The 16,482-nt window shown below is 40.0% G+C and overlaps 1 long non-coding RNA gene across 1 annotated transcript in view; it reads right to left on the bottom strand.

Moving 5' to 3' along the window:
• Positions 1-318: 318 nt before the first annotated feature.
• LOC103482236 (uncharacterized) overlaps positions 319-16,482 on the bottom strand; it is a 17,778-nt gene continuing 1,614 nt past the window's right edge. Inside the window, exons 2-5 of the long non-coding RNA XR_536420.1 lie at positions 12,547-12,602; positions 8,984-9,046; positions 7,273-7,322; positions 319-867 (exon numbers count right to left, since the gene is read on the bottom strand). This is a non-coding gene — a long non-coding RNA (uncharacterized LOC103482236). The remainder of the gene's footprint in view (positions 868-7,272; positions 7,323-8,983; positions 9,047-12,546; positions 12,603-16,482) is intronic.

Genomic DNA, 16,482 nt, shown 5'->3' with positions numbered 1-16,482 from the left:
TTTTTTCCTGGCAAAGAAAGCAAATATTCCTTATTTGTGATGGTAAAAGATTTCCTAATCCTCCCCCAGACCTCAGGCCTCCCATCACTCAGCTTCCAACCAGACACTGGTCTTTCTCTGCTCTGAGTCTTTTCTGACCTTTACACCACAGGTGTTGAGCTGGGTATTGTTATAAACCTCACAAATGTATTCAATTTTAAGTCGATATTGTTTTAAAAACTTCTATATTGAATTGATTTCATTTAAATGGAACAGTGGATATTAACGAATGTACAACACTGTTGAAAATACACCACATTTAGCAAGACTCTAATTTCCATCTGTAAACAACATACACACATAGCAATTCCCATAAATAAAAATAAGAAATACATTAAAATAAAAAAGTAAATTTAAACATAATTCACGTTGTTCTTGACATTCACATTTTTGATTAATCATTAACAATATTTGAACAACATTGCCTATGCTTTCCACACTCCCCACCAGCAGGTGATGGTAATGCACATCAAATAGCTGTTTGGCAACCACCAATAAGCTCAAGAAGAAGAATAACAAGACAACGAAGAAGACTACAACTTCACATCAAACTTTGGTAACTAATTTAAAAATTACTTTGAAAACTCAAACGTTCCTGGAACCAGAGCGCACAACCATGGAAACTGTTGTTCACCATGCCATGAACCACCCTGAATTGGAAGAAGATGAATTGCAATGCACTGATGAATCAATATTTTTACCCAACCTCAAATTGAGCTGCAGGGTCTCCTGGAGGAAACTGATGCTGGAGTCCAAGCAGTCTTCTCCAACATGTCTCTGTTTTGGGACTGAAGTTTTCCAGGGAGGAACGAAAAACTCTCGTAAACTCTGCGCAGACACATAATATTCTCGCTCTTTTAAAGAAACACACACTCACACAAAGCATCATTCCTCACAATTATCCCAGTTTACCACTAACCATGACCAGTTCATTACCTTCCCCACTCTTAAAGAGAAAAAGCCCTCTTTGTTCTCAGTCAGATGCAAACCACCGATGGGGACAAACTGTTCTCAGTCATCCTACATTAAATTCTGACTTTCAGCAACTTAAACAGCAGGTGTTTCTGCAGGAACTCTTTGAATACGATCCTGGAAAGACAAAGCTAAGAGAATCTCTAAGAAGGCCTACTTAAACCAAGAGGATGCAACGGAGTAGCATGTCAAATGTGAGACGAAAGATGATCCCCGTGTTGGTCGGATTCAGTCCAAATCGGTTCCTGAGAGTAAGAAACAGTCTCCGGCTAGAACCACTTGTCCTATTCAATGGTACCTGGCAAAGCATAGAATAAGAGGCTGTTTTGTTTTTTTACACACAGGGGACTGTTTTTCTGTTATCAGTCAAAAGTTTCTAAGCCAGGAGAGGAAACCATGGAAACATTCCTCCTAATCCATGGGTACCTGACCACTGACTGCTCCAGAAGCAAAGTCTATCTTTGGTCTGAGCCTCTTTTTTGTTTCTCTAAGTTTGATCTGACATAATAACACTTCTAGCCATTTTGGAGCTGCTTCTCTGTAATACAGAAAACCCACCAAGACTTCTTCCCTCCAATACTTCTGTGTCGACTCTTCAACATAAAAGTCCTTTATTTGGCTCCGGTCCATAACCAGAAGGTTGTCTAGGAATCTGCTTTGTTCAGTGCTGCTAGCATCCTCTATTAGCCTGTAGCCAGGCAGGAAGAGGCTGCGCTGCCTGTTTCCAGATTCTGGAGCTTCAGTAAAACCTGTTCTTGTCCTCATAGATGTTGGTCTGATGTTGGTCTGCTGATCATTCCCCAGTCTGGTTGTTGCAGAGGAATAGTTGGCGCTTCTTTCATGTCAGCTTGGTGACATGAAGGTTTTTATGTGTAGCTTCAGTAATCTGACCTGACTCCATCTGTCCTCTCACGAACTAGTGAATATCTGCTGGAACTGGAAGCATATCCATCTGCTGGAACTGGAAGCATATCCATTAGCCAGTTTAAGACAACTTTATAATAGCCCTTCATATAAATCCTACCCTCATCCATCCTGCCAGTTCTACCCTCATACTGAGGCCACATCTGTCCAGAGATTATCCCCGGTCATGGAGCGCTTCTCTCCTTCCTTTAATTCAGCCATTTTCAAACAAACCCTCAGCTAAGCGCACTCCACTTGGAACTGGTTGATACGTCCGCTCTGGTCTCCCAGTGAACCAGAAGCCAGTTCTTACTGGGAATAGATTTTCCTTCAGACAGACATGTTCAGCTGATGACTTGCTTCCCTCTGTCTGTGAGTCTTTACTGGAGCTTGACTCAGAAATAACCTTAAGCTCAGAGCCCCGCTGACCACCTCTAAACTTAGCGTTAGCCTCTACCTATGCTTCAGCCCTGCAGCCACTGATTTATAGATGTTTTCATTTCCAGCTTATGTTCAACCACACACTGGCATCCGTGCTGCTGGACGGCCAGAAACGGCCCGCTGAAAGGTTGTAGACAGACACAGTTCAGCTGTTCCCTCACTGGTTCAGTTTAGTGAAACCACTTCCTCTGAGGAGTTCGGGAATTTCTAACTTTCCTCCTTGCTCCATGAGCCTCTGCTCATGGAGCAGGTGGGAAATGTAGTCCTCTGCAGGCCGCTTGGGCACCGTAGGTGAGAGTTAGTGTGGCGCTTAGGGTGGAGTTTGAGTTGACAGATCAGTGAAATCAATCAGGAAAAACTAGCTTGGCTAGGTCAGTTTTATGTTTGGCTAGCTAGCTTAGGTGCTACACTACACTCTGATAGACAACTAAGGCAACAAGTAATTTCACCATATTAGTTTTACTTCCATTTCTGCCACGTTTGTCCTCTGATTTTCTCCTTTTTTTTCTTCCTTGGGCATCAGACATATGCTTTCTGAAGTTTTTTGCATTACAAAACTCCCCCCACTCATGTGTACAGAGCTAGCCTGGCCATTGCCTTCCATCACTTCTAACCTCACTTCACAGCTCAGTCTGGGCTTTCTCCAACTGATTTGGATTCCTCTGGTAGAATTTCTAACGGGCCAATCTCCGAATAATAGAAGTTGTGAACAATGACGTATATTTCTGAGCTTTTTTAAGAGTTTTAGTCTGTCTGTAGTTTTAGCAATAGCAAGCGGAGGAAGTGAGGAAGCCGTTGAGTCCGTGTTGGCCACTATTCCAAATATTAAATTGGCATTAACAGATGCCTTGTTCGCTTCAGCATTTCTCCCTTTACAGTGGAGAATGGTGGTTTCCAGTAAGCTTCACAGCATTGAATTAGCACATTATACATATATATATGTATACATCACAGGCAAATGTTAGCAATTGGATAAAATGTTTAATTTTGACAGAGTCCACACCTCCAGCAAGCAATTGTTTCTCAATAGCTATTTAGGCCATCTTAAAGTGGTCCCAGCCCCATAAACTACAAGTTAATTGGAGGAAAGCTTGGAGAGCCTGAAGTTACTAACCGGAGGACAGAGGTGCTGATTGAAGAGGGGGTCTCTTCCTCTTCCTCTCCAGTCCAGGAGCTCCATCAGTTGGAATAATATTGGTGTTGGCGAGAGCTGCAGTGAGTGGGTCCGTTTACACTGAACATTTGTAACATGAAAATAATCCCTTCCCTCTCTGCTTCCATTGATTCCTTCTTTGGTTAGAAACTGACCTTTAAAGAGCCTCCAGTGCCGTTTCAGGCAGTTTTTAATCAGCTCCGTGTTAGACCAGCTAACTCTCAGCTTGACTGACCAGCCTGGCATTACCGCCTCCTGCCTTTCACTCCAGCTTCCTGCCATCAGTCCTTGGATCTCTTCCAGACTCTCTGAAAACCCTGATGACTTTCTTTGCTTTCTGACAGCGAGTCTGTTTCTGTCTGACATGCAGACCTCTCTACTGTCTGACCGGTTACTTTACAGTCTGATAAACATGTGGACCCACTTATCTCTCACCTTGGGGGTCTCTGAGTCTCACTTAATACAWWAAAATGTTTCCCATATTTTTCTTGCTCYCYTTTYTCTGCAGTAAAKAATYKAACCATTTGAAAACAAGTCCAAGTCCTGAACCCGTCATTTGCTTCAGGTTCAGATACAAGGGTCGACTGACGAGAGTAATGAACAAGAAAAGCAGTGTTATTCTCCCAAGGAGAGCCCAGTGGAGGCCACCCTCACGGTTCAGCCACGTCCTACATTTTCATTTCATGCTTTTAGTCTATTTGTTGAATTATTAGTTACACTCTGTGCTCATAACTCAGGGCTACTTCCAGGGATCTGAGGTCAGTTAGAGGTCAGTTTTCCTCCCTGGCTGAAGATCAGATCACATCTCATGGTCTAATCCAGGGGTGTCTGAGGCGCGGCCCGGTCAGGTGCTGGAATGAATCATATCTTGGCTACAGTAATGTAATGATAACATTAATAAAAAATGTGTAATAACAAAAAAAATGTTGTGAAAACAGGAAGCACCTTAGCAAAAAAAAAAAAAAATTAAAATTACACGTGTCCTATTCTTGTAGCTAAATTTGGGCTAAAAAAATATTCTAAACCAAAATCATCCCAAAAAATTTGGGAGCAGTAATAACAGCTGTTAAAACCTCTTTGTATACTTTGGATCTATGGTGGTTTACCAGGCTGGCAAGACTTTATTCGAAGGGATGTGCATAAAAGTGACATGACACTTGTCATAAACATGAAGGAGTCGTTATGAATGTTTATGACTGTTGTCATAAAGAGTCATTTACTAAACAATGCAATATTGCATTAAAATATTTAAAGGGTCACCTTTGCGTTATTTGGTTGGTAACGACAATTTAATGTTATGTAGCAACAAAATTTGCACAAAGTCCACTGAAAGTGTCAACTTTGCCATGTCAGTCTTATGGACAACCCCTTCAAATAAAGCGTTAGCAATCCTTATTGTACTAAAATCTCTGTTGTTATTTTCAGTAAAATCATATTGAGCAGTTACAATATAAAATGCACAATTAATTTATTAGTAAAGTGTAAAATGTTTACAAATAAAAGTCATTTTAACAATTTTGGTGTTCATGACCAAAATGTCATGACACCATTGGTCCAATCCATAAATCTGAACGGTGCTGCTGTGGATCAGGCTACTTTCCATACCAAGCAGTGAGACTGGGTTTTCACACTGAGACAAAAGAGGTGAAATAGTTTCCCAGATTGCGCAGTGGAAGCATCAATGACAGCTTACAAAGTAGAGAGCTCTGGAACAACTTGGGCTCATCTTATTTCCTGCAGTCCAGCCAACGTTCGCTTCTATCAACAGATTATAAATAACATCTGGTTGATTCTTCTTGATTTTAGCTTCATTGAAATAGTTTGGCTCAACCTTTGTTTACAACATGTCTGATTGTTGCTCGGGGCTGATGTGTCTTCAGACTTGATTGGTCCTCTAACCAGCAGCACATCCTCTTCCCTCTGTGCTTCCATCTATTTAAATGCTGCCCTCATCTCCTCCATTTGTCATCTCCTGTGGTGAATTAGCAGCAGGCCTGGGAGAACAGGGGTTGTACTCCTTTCAGACCCCAGTTTCAGCTCAGAGTCTTTTGCTCCCCAAATGTCTCTCCTTGGATGTCCGGATAAATGGCTGTCTGAACTGGCCAGGTTGGCTTCCAGGATCTTAGTGTTCTCAGTTTCCTGCCTGATCTCCATCCTGCTCAGTTATCACATGGTGCTTCATTAGAGCAGGAATGCTCATGTATAAGGCCAGGAGGCCATTAGACAATGTGAACCATTCCTGGTCAGATAGGCAGCAGATGAAAGCCTTGCACAGAATAAGGCAGCTCTGGGAAGTATTTAAGATATCTTTCTCATTCTCCTGTTGTCCTTATTGTTTGCTTTTTAAGCTTTGCTTCATCCTCTCTCTCCCAAATCACATCTCATCCTGTTAGAAGTGTGGTTTGGCTTACAATATCACATTCCAGCAGGAGGAGGTTGTATTGTATTGTTCCTCTCCGGAAAAGTGCTTTTAATCAGAGTCCCTTTTCGGTTACAGATGCTCGTTGAGTGAAACTCTGTCCCTCAGACAATTAGACCTCTTCCAACTTAAAATCTATTAAAACAACAACTAAAGAATTAGTTCATAACACATAATATCTGTCAACATTTTGACAGATATTATGTGTCTCCTAATCCAACCATGTGACCACTTATGTTTTGCCATCTAGAAGATGGATTAACTTCATTTTAAATGGACACCATTATGTAAAATCGACTTTTCTGAGCTTCATGTGATAATGTTATTTCCTCATCAAAAACATACCGGGAATGTTGCCTGGATTCTTTCATGCACGTTGGAGAAATCTTTTTGTCTCCTGTGGCAACCACTCAGCTGTCTAAAACGTCTGGGTGAACCTAGCCCCGCCTTTGATGATGAAGCTCCTCCTCAGAGCCGCAGTTTTCAAGCTTCCGTCTCACATAGCAGCTGTTCCCTCGCCACTCCGCTCCTTCAGACTAGCCAGCAGCAATTAGCAAACACCTGGTGGAACAGCGGCTCTGCTGACCTCATTATAGGAGCTACTTCTCTGTACAGTGCTGATAAAAACATTGTTAAAGGATTCATGGAGGAGCCATGTTGTGATGACTTTATGGAGGCGGAGTTTCAGAAAGTAGAACTTTTTTAAAGAGACAGAAGCCCAATTTCAAGGCGTTAAATTACAAAGTCAGCTTTCCTTCAAGTCAAATTTTTGTATAACGAGAGTGTGAATATGACCAATTCGTAACCTTGAAATGAGGACAGAGGCCAGGCCTGCTTAGAAATCTTATGAACCATGAAAGGCCAGTAAGTGTGAGGTTGCACCAAGGATCCACAGCTCCACTCAGGGAATTTATTAATCTGCCACCACAGGAAGAACAACAAGCACCTTACACGTGATATGAATGAAGTATGTGTTGGTGATTCCTGTAGAGCCTTTTCTGTGGCTCTGAACACATCTCTGATAAAAGTTCTGGATGGATTTGGGTTCAAGGCACTGCCTGCTTTCTACAGTCATATTCAATCAATTATAATATTTGTTCTGCTTTAAAGAGGATTGTTTGTCAGATTAAAATAACCTTTAAGCAGGTACCTTCCACTCACTCCACATTTATTTAAATAAATGAACATGTAGACATGTATAATGAGGGACGTATTTGGATGAAACAACTGAAGGTAGGATTTGATACGCTTTGTAAATATGATGCTCAGGGTTGTCTGTAATGTTCTTAGTGTTATGTGTCTGTTTTGTGTTAATTTGGTCCTAGTCAAACTTCATGATAATTACCTTTAATGGTTCTACAGGCCTTTCCAGAGAGCTGCTTCCAGTTCTGTCCTCTGTAAAACAAAAGTTCATATTTTAATTATCACTTTGAAGTTTCTTCTTGAGGAATCATTTTTTCTCATCCTTTTGTAATATACATGTATGTAATTTTTTTTTAAGTATCCACATTTGTCTGTACTGTATTTCGATGCTTTCCTCTCCTATTTGATCTTTGTACCAAGGATAAGGTCAGTAGGTGAGTGACTTCAGATCACACAACATCAAATCATACTTCATATTTTGCCAGATATTCAGCACCTTCTCCACTGTTCTGTTCCAGCTTGTCCTTGCTCTGTCCTCCACATGACCTCGGTTACCTGAGGGCTCTGATTTTCCCCTTTACGACTCGAACAACATTCAGTCCTCCAGTAGCTCAGCGGCGTTTCTCGACTTCAGCCCTTAGCGAGGCTTAAGTGAAATAAAAATAAACTGAAGAGGAGAAAAGGCCCTGAAGGTTCTGATAACACGTCCTCTGGGTGAGTTCTGCTGCGCGGCTCTCCAGCCGGTTGGATGTAACGTTGGCCCAAACTCAAAGGTTTGGAACTCTAGAAGCTACAGATGTTTTTCCAATGCTACTGAAGGGGAATAAAGGCGGTAGTGGAAGGTTTTAGTCTTTTGTGTTTTTTCTTCCTGCTTCTATCACTGGCTCAGTTTCTATGAGTAATGTGCGCAAAACTTTGACAATGTTCCGCTAATGTCAAAAAAGTACAATTTCGCAGCAATTGTGCTGTTTCCATTGAATAAAAAACGCAATCAAAATCACATGTGAATAAGCTTGTTCACGCAATAAGTCATTAAAAATTGTGCCGCACCATCATCTTCCAACTGGTTTTTGAGCCAGAGGTAATATCCTGTTGTTGATCATGTGACTCAAAATATGTGTTTCGGTTGCAGTTTTGCAAAATAAACCGATTTTGATAGTGTTGAAACCCCCACCACTACCAGCAGCACCTCATCCAAGGCAAAATGTTTTAACTAAAACTTGCTCTTTTTTTTTTTTTTTTTAATTGGTGTATTTCCATGAAGCAAATTTATTTACGAATGTCAAATTGCACAATAATATGACAATGAAAACACAACTAGAGTCTGGAAGGTTCGGAGTTAAAAGCAAAGTTTGGATGCTGTTTAGAGACAAAAGATCACAAATTAAAACTAAACTGCATAGAATTGCATTGAAAACCTTTCACGGATAGTGCTTCCAGCACAAAAGAACCACTGATATTTAAATTGTTTTGGGTGAAATTTGACTGCTTTTTTGTGTTTTGATCTCTGGAACCATCACTATTTCTGGTTGATGACTTCAGTGGAGGAACTTTTATGGCTTTAGAGGAACTATTGACGCAGCTGTATGGTGAACAAACCAGAGTTTCTTTTATAGAGTTTTTTTTATATAGTGGAGCTGTTCTCAGAATTAATAGCTTAAAAACAAGTTCAAACACCTGGATTAAAGTGGATTTCTTTACTGGTTTGATAAACGTCTCCATTTATTCTACAACAGAGATTTGGCCTGATTTTCCTGTAGCCATCTTGGATCATATTTTTAAATATCATATTTATGTAATTTTCGTGCTTACCAGGTTGTTTTCAGTGAACATAATTGACTGTGGCTTTAAAGTTTCCCCAACAATCTGAGCCACTTATTTTGTCAGTGTGAGTTTTATTATTTTTTGCTTACCGAGCTGCAGCTTCTGGGTCGACCAGCATCGTTCTGAGATGAGACGTCTCTAAGCCCGTAGAGCTGCGGGATGAGACGGAGGGGAAACATAGATTGCTTCTGACGCAAATAGACTTTTAGCAACCTCAGATCTGAAACACTGTTCCACCATGTAAGCCTGTAAGAGTTGGGTTGGAGACCATTTTCCTCATCTTTTGTGAGTCTCTTCTCCCCAGGTAACCCAGTTTAACACTGGGATGACCGCTACAGAAACTGATTAAAGATGTGAAGCATCATCTGGTCTAACCCCAGCTAAACCTCCCTCTGTCCGGAGGTCAGAGTAGCTACCAGACCAGATATGCAGGCTTCTCCTGGAAACAGATGCTGGATGTATTCACAAAGATCAGAACCTGAACTTCACTTCAGTGCAGAACCATAATCATTTCTGCAGACGTCTGTAGTTACAGTTGTAGGAGGAACTCGTACAGTAGAGTTTGGCCGGAAATGTTTGGAGAATGACTTCAATGTTTTACTGCCAGAAATGAATTATGTTATATTTCTGCTGTGAATACACAACAAAGGGAGCACGCAGACTCTTTAAATCAAAGCTACGTATGAAGAAAAATGCAAGTGTTCAGAAATTGGAACTTTTCCTCTGGAAAACTGTTTTTCAGGTATAAAAATTCATTTAAAATTTTCCCCCAAAAAAGTTATTTCAAGAATAGACAAAGAGTCACGATTAATCTGAAGTTAAATATTAAATTGAAAGAGGTTCTACTTGTGGTTCTGGATCCTGTTTACATGAATCCAACTGTAGATGAAAAGAGGAATGTCTGGGTTTCCCTCTTGATTATCTGATGTCAGAAAAGTAAAAGCAATGGAGGAATTTTAGTTCTGTTTTTATCTGCTCAATATTTTGTTCTTTTATTACTAAATATCCTTGAATTACAGTTTTCACATCAAAATCTCATGTTTTCCTAGAATTGAGAACAGCAGTTCTCCTGTCTACCATCAGATTAGAAGAGCTGCAGGTCTTCTCTTCCTTTTCTTCCATCTTGCAATAATAATGGCTGACAGAATGGAAAGCCTTCCTGGCTGCCTACCATCCCTCCTCCTCATCCTTCCAACCAACCAGTCCTGTAATCTGGATGTGTAACAAGGCAGGAAGAGCTGCTAATGCTTCCCACATTTGGTGCCCACCACCTGGACTAAGTGTTGCAGCGTCAAACCGCAGCATTGAGCATAATGCTCATTTCATCCCCCAATGCCATGTCTGGTTACCTCCATGGATGTTGTCTCCATTCAGTCTGAGGAGGAGAACCAGGATGGTTCTGGAGCCCACAGTCAGGCCCCGGGCCCCTGATGGAGGGTCACTACAGCAGCTGGTTTCMCTGGGAGCTTTTCCCTCTTTGTCTCACTTTCATTTTACCCTCACCACTCTTTGAGTGAAATGAGTTGTGATTGGAGGGAAAAAGGTTGCTTGTCGTTTACTGATGGCCTCCATGTGACGTCTGGAAGACCTGATGCTGCTCTCTGCTGTCAGGCTTTGTGACGGTTTCTCTTCAGATCAACTTTTCTCTTTTTGTTTCTCTAAGCTGTGTCTCCATTGACCATAAAATTGTACGAATTAGAATTACCAAAAAAAAAGTTTAATTTAGTCAGTTTTGTGCTGATATGACAGAGCTTTTCAGATGAATTCAAATTTGTGAATTTCTCAAAACTGTAATGGAAAGACTTTTTTTTTTTTGCATCACACGAGTCATGTGATCAACAACCAGATGTTACTACTGGTAAAAACAATGAAGACAACAACAGGAAGTGCTTGGAGGATGATGAATAAACTTATTCAAGAATTAATAGAAACGCTGCAATTTCGAAATTGTTTTTTGTTTGGCATAAGTGGAATTGACAAAGTTTTCCGCACATTTGTAATGGAAACGCAGCTATAGTTGTGGATATTTGCTAGGCCCAGGGTTTTAGTGGTTCTCGGTACGTTGGGAGTCTGAGCGGGTAGTTTGTAGCTTCAGCTTACAGAGGCTGCCGGCTGCTTTCCTTACACACTTGCTAAATTTCCTACATGGCTGTGAGACATTATCAGACTGGAAACTGGGCTCAGAGGAGCTGCGAAGAGCTTCCAACAGAGCTGTGGGTCTCCTTCGGTTACACCTCATGTCTCTGCTGAATTAAATAAATCCATCTCCTTATTTCTCCACCAAATAACTCCATCTGAGTACTTCTCATTTCCAGAGTTGGCATTTTCTTCATTAAACATTCTACAGTAAGACCCACAGAAAACCCCTTCAGCATCAGTGTTCTGCTTTTTAATTAATTCATTTTTCATTTTTTTTATGTTTTATGTGTTTTGTGTATCTAAGAATGCTGTGTAGAGAGTGCTAGCTAGCTACATCGCTCATTAGCGATGTAGCTTGCTAGTTGCCCATCCAACTGTCTAGCTACCTTCCTAAATATCTACCTGGCTAGTTGCCTATCCAACTATCTAGCTAGCTGCTTATCTAACTAACTATCTAGCTAGCAAGTTAACACAGTAGCTAGAATAATTCTGATTTGACCCAAGTCACTGAGGAGGCAGATATTGGATCTTTGTGGCATGTATATCCTACATTTCTCTCCCTCTTTTAAGCTTTCTCCTTGGTTCATCTTCTTACTGCTGACAGAGGGTTTTCTTCCCAAATGTCCTTAATTTTATCATTTCATTTGTACATGAATCAATCCATCCACACTAGATCATGTTGATGTCTGTCCCTACCGTCTTGTCCAACAAAAGATAAAATGTCTGTTGAAGAATAATTGTTCTGGCTCTTCAAGCGGTTCCTGTTTTCTTCTGGAGAGAAGCTGCAGAAACCTGAAGCCGATGTTATTCTGAACATCATGGCTCCAATGTACTTCTGTACATTTGATGATTAGGGCCAATGGAAAAAAAAATGGATTTAGACTTTTTTCTCAGAATTCTGACTTTAATCTTCTGAGATCAAAAGTCAGAAGGCCCTAATCCTCTTGTACTGGTGGGACCTTCTTCAACTGGACTGAAATAATTGCTTGGGTCCAATTTCAGTATAAAACTGGACCCTCTTCACTCTGATTAAGAGAGATGGCAGCATGGTGAACAGAATTAAATTTTATAGTTTGACTCGAAGCTTAATCAGCGAGCAGATTGTTTACATTGAGCTCAATGAGTGACCAGTGAGAGTTTTTTGGGTCGAAATCTTCAGAACCTGTCTCTTCCCTTTCAACTGGATATCGCTAACTCTCCACTCTGATTGGTTGTTGTGATTATGCCAACTTTTTTGATATCAGTTCCAGTTTGATGGCTTTTTACAGGAGAAATGTAGATGAGTAGGGGGATGTTTTCCACTGTGAGCGGGAGGGAAAAGGGGTTCTGGTGCTGAATGAGTAGATTACTCACAGGAGAGATGGCACAGACCATGAAAGCCACAGCTTGGCCAGAGTGGAACAAAGTCTGCCTCAGTTCAGTGTAAGACTATATCCAGGCCGCGTGCCTTCACTGCTTCTTATACACACACGAGCTTCTCCAAAAGCAGTGTTGCTGTGCTGCTGTGACTTACAGCGTGTTTCATCTGGAGCTCAGCGTTGGTCGGCAGGTCCGTCTCTTATTAAGGGACTGTTTGGAAAAGAACAAGCAGAGAAAAATGTGACTGAGCTGTTTGTCGGCAGAGAAACACAGCTGTCTGAGGATGTTGTGGAAAGTATGAGGCTGTTATTTAGTCTCTCACTTCATCATTTCGCTTCATTCGTTCTGCATCATGTATCTGACTTTTTATTTATTACTGATTAAAATATAATGAAATCATAAAAGTGAAATAAAGTCTCAGTTAAAGGCAGCAGGCAGACAGAGATTTATAACTTTTCAGGTTTCAGCAACATCTAATAAATACGAATGTCTGCTTTTAATACTTTAAATCATTATGAGATCAGCGTTTGCGCAATGAATCAGTCTATTAAGAAGTCTTTGTGTCGCTCAGAGGTTGCAGTTCAGCTAAATCTGGTGATTTAAAGCAGTTGCAAAGTGGTGTGGGCTTAACACTCCAAAAACACAAAGAATTACCAAATAATTGTGGTCTAGTTTCTACTGCAAATATCTTATCACACTTGAAATAAGACAAAACAAATTTATAAGTAACTTTTCAGCAAAATATAGAAGCTTGTTTGATAAAAACATATTTGTTCTATTGGCAGATTATTTCACATATGACAAGATATTTCCCCGAGTTATAAGTAAAAGGAATCTGCCAACGGAACGAGCGCTTTCATCAATATTTAAGAATTAGACTTAAGCTGGTATATTTTGAAAAACATTTACTTATAAGTCAGTTTTGTCTTCCTTCAAATGTGATGAGATATCTCCACCAGAAACTGGACAAAAACAAAAATACTTTGTTAGAGTTTGTGTTTTTTACAGTGTAGTTTTAGCTATTTTACATTAATTGTTCAGATTTTCTTGTAGCAAACATAAGCCAGATTTTGGAAAACAAAGTGTGTGAAAACTTTAACAAACAGAATGTGACCGTTGTGTCTTAAAAAAAACCCTCCATCAAAGATCTGACAGGATCTGAGAGGTTTCTTCAACAGACGAGCTGCTGTGGGCCAAGTTTTCACCAACAGATGGTCTAGTACAGTGTTTCTCAACCTTTTTCAGGCCAGCGGCCCCCCCCAGCCTTTATTCAGGTCCCTCACCGACCCCCACCAAATAATTTGTAGGATACGTTACACTGACTATTATTTTATTATTTATATTACTATCACTATTGTAGATGTTTTGATTTTTAGGCTTGTTTCTGTATTTATCATAAAAAATAATTTCCTAGAGAACAAAAAAGCCATGGGAATAGAAATTATTTTCACAGGTGTCTACAAAAAATGCAATGAACATTCAAGTTAAAATTGGTAGGCCTTGCAGCAGTGGAAAAAATATTCTTATTCTTTGCCATTTTCTGTTGTTAAATATTACACAAAATGACCGGGGCTCCACAGTGGTAGAGCTGTTGCCTTGCAGCAAGAAGGTTCTGGGTTCGATTCCTGGCCCCGGTCTTTCTGCATGGAGTTTGCATGTTCTCCATGTGCATGCATGGGTTTTCTCCGAGTACTCCGGTTTCCTCCCACAGTCCAAAAACATGACTGTCAGGTTAATTGGTTTCTGTGTTGCCCTGCGACAGACTGGCAACCTGTCCAGGGTGACCCCGCCTCTCGCCCGGAACGTTAGCTGGAGAGATAGGCACCAGCACCCCTCCCGACCCCACTGAGGGACAAGGGTGTAAAGAAAATGGATGGACAAAATGACCAAATAAAAGATGTACAACATGCCAGTTTAAACTTTGATCTATTTGCAAAACGACTGAGCTCTGCAACTTTAAAACATGGATAGAACTGTAACTACATTAATTATAGCTCTTCTTCTCTTCAGTGTTTCTGTCGGTTTCTGGTGGTGCAGTTCTGTGCTGCCTTCAGGAGAATGGGACATCAGAGCATCATCCATAAAACTTCACCCACATGGCATTTAATGTGCAAACCAGAGCTTTCAGTGGAAAAACTAAAGTTTCAGGTCCTTTTCATGCCATCAAATATGAGACAGAAACATGGATTATATCTTTATATACCTGCTATTGATTTATAGATTAATAGTTTTACTGGACAGAAATTACAAAGAATAAATCTGGTTCTTAATCAAATCCTAATGAATCAAATTGAAAGTGTCATGGAGTCTCAACCTCATGACATTAACACTGACATGAAAAATAATATTGAAGAAATAAATATATCAAATCAAATTAAAAACATAAATAAGTGATAAGTTATTTACTGTTATGGTCTGTAAGATATATTTATTCTCAGTACTAGATATGGTCTCAACAAACCCATGGCACTTCAACAATATTATTTGACCTTTTATCTGGAAATAGTGTCTGTTTATTCTTGCCATACAGTCTTCTGTATTAAGTATTGTTCGAAAGGTCTTGCCATACCAGTTTATTCCATCAGTAATCTTCACTCATCACCTGCTGTGCCGCCTAATCGTCATGTGTTTCATATCATGTGTTGATTTTTCACTGTTCAGCGTCGGATTCTGTTTTTATGCCATAATTCACATCTAGTTCATCGCTCTGTTTTATGTCCCGCTTCTCCTGTTTCAGAGTTTTGCGCAATGTGCGCGTCGTTTTTTTTTTTTTTTTTAGCCCCTAAGGTGCAGGGCGGTCGGGAAGCGTATCGATGGGGGAAAGGCAGTCTGACATAAACCTTTTAAAACAACGGAAACAATTTCTGCTTTCTGCTTATTGAAATTTAAAAGTGCTGTGGTACCGTTGTTCCATCACCCCCATTTCATACCGGACCACTTACAGCACCAGTGTTAACGCTTTAAAATGAACGCTCTCTATTGTGGTATCACCCATGGAGGGATTTCTTTATTTAAATGGGTTCATTTTTCAGAGGGATACAAAGTGAGGGGCGTAGGAACGAGTCTGTCATTGAGGGGGACGCATATCGGAAACCTGACAGATCAGTAAATACCTTGAGCAGAAATGTCAAACAATTATGCCATCAACATGTCAGTATTGCATTACTCTTGTTTCAGGAACAAGTATTCTAACATGTTACTATTTACAATCCAATAATCAGATTAAAGTTATGCGTAGTATAATGACCGTCATTCCAGGATGAACACTCACTTTAGAATTTGCCTCACAATTAGCAAGCTAAATACTCTGGTTGCACAGACAGGCTAACAGATTCTGATATATTTTATTGGTTAAAAGACATTTGATTATTGGTCAAAATGCATTGATATAAATTGACTGGATATTGAATTGGTTCTACCTCTTTCTAAAACTAATGTAGACGGCCACAGTAAACGGCTCATAAAATAAGACACAACAGTTTAAACTCAATACAGCAGTTTGACCAACAAAAATAACATCTAAAAAACAAGTGTTGTTCTCCTTGAACAACTCTTCATCAGTGCAACAGTTTGATCTACAAAATAAATAAAAATGATACTTTCATGTCTAACAGACCTTTAGCTCCTCACTGTTAACTCAGTCTCACTTTCCAGCCCTGCATTCAGTAACTTACCAAACATGAGCCATAAAAACACTGAAGCAAAAAGCCTAACTGTTTTTCCCCCCTGTCATTTCCAGCCACAAACATTTAACTAAAATATCTACAGATATGTGTTTCTGTCTCTGCCTCCCACTGACACTCTGCAGCCTGATGTTCCTGCATGGATTCATGGATTTACAACAGACACTACAGTAATGTACAGGATCAGAATGTGAACTAAATATAAAAAGTATGTTTTTATCATACAGAATGAGAATTTAAACAACTTAATTTTCAGATGTATACTTTATTATACATCTCAACTCTATTTACTGTGTAGCAAAAATTTTCATAAATTTATTTTTAAACCTCTCCTCAAGCACTTTTCTTATTGTCTCCTATCCATTACCCTTATAGTGTGGAAATAATGAAAAAAATATTGAAACGTT

Source organism: Poecilia reticulata, linkage group LG20, assembly GCF_000633615.1.
Source record: "Poecilia reticulata strain Guanapo linkage group LG20, Guppy_female_1.0+MT, whole genome shotgun sequence".
In the NCBI taxonomy this organism is placed as follows: domain Eukaryota; kingdom Metazoa; phylum Chordata; class Actinopteri; order Cyprinodontiformes; family Poeciliidae; genus Poecilia; species Poecilia reticulata.
Note: the sequence above shows the minus strand (reverse complement) of the source record. Positions and strands in the feature narration are given on the sequence as shown.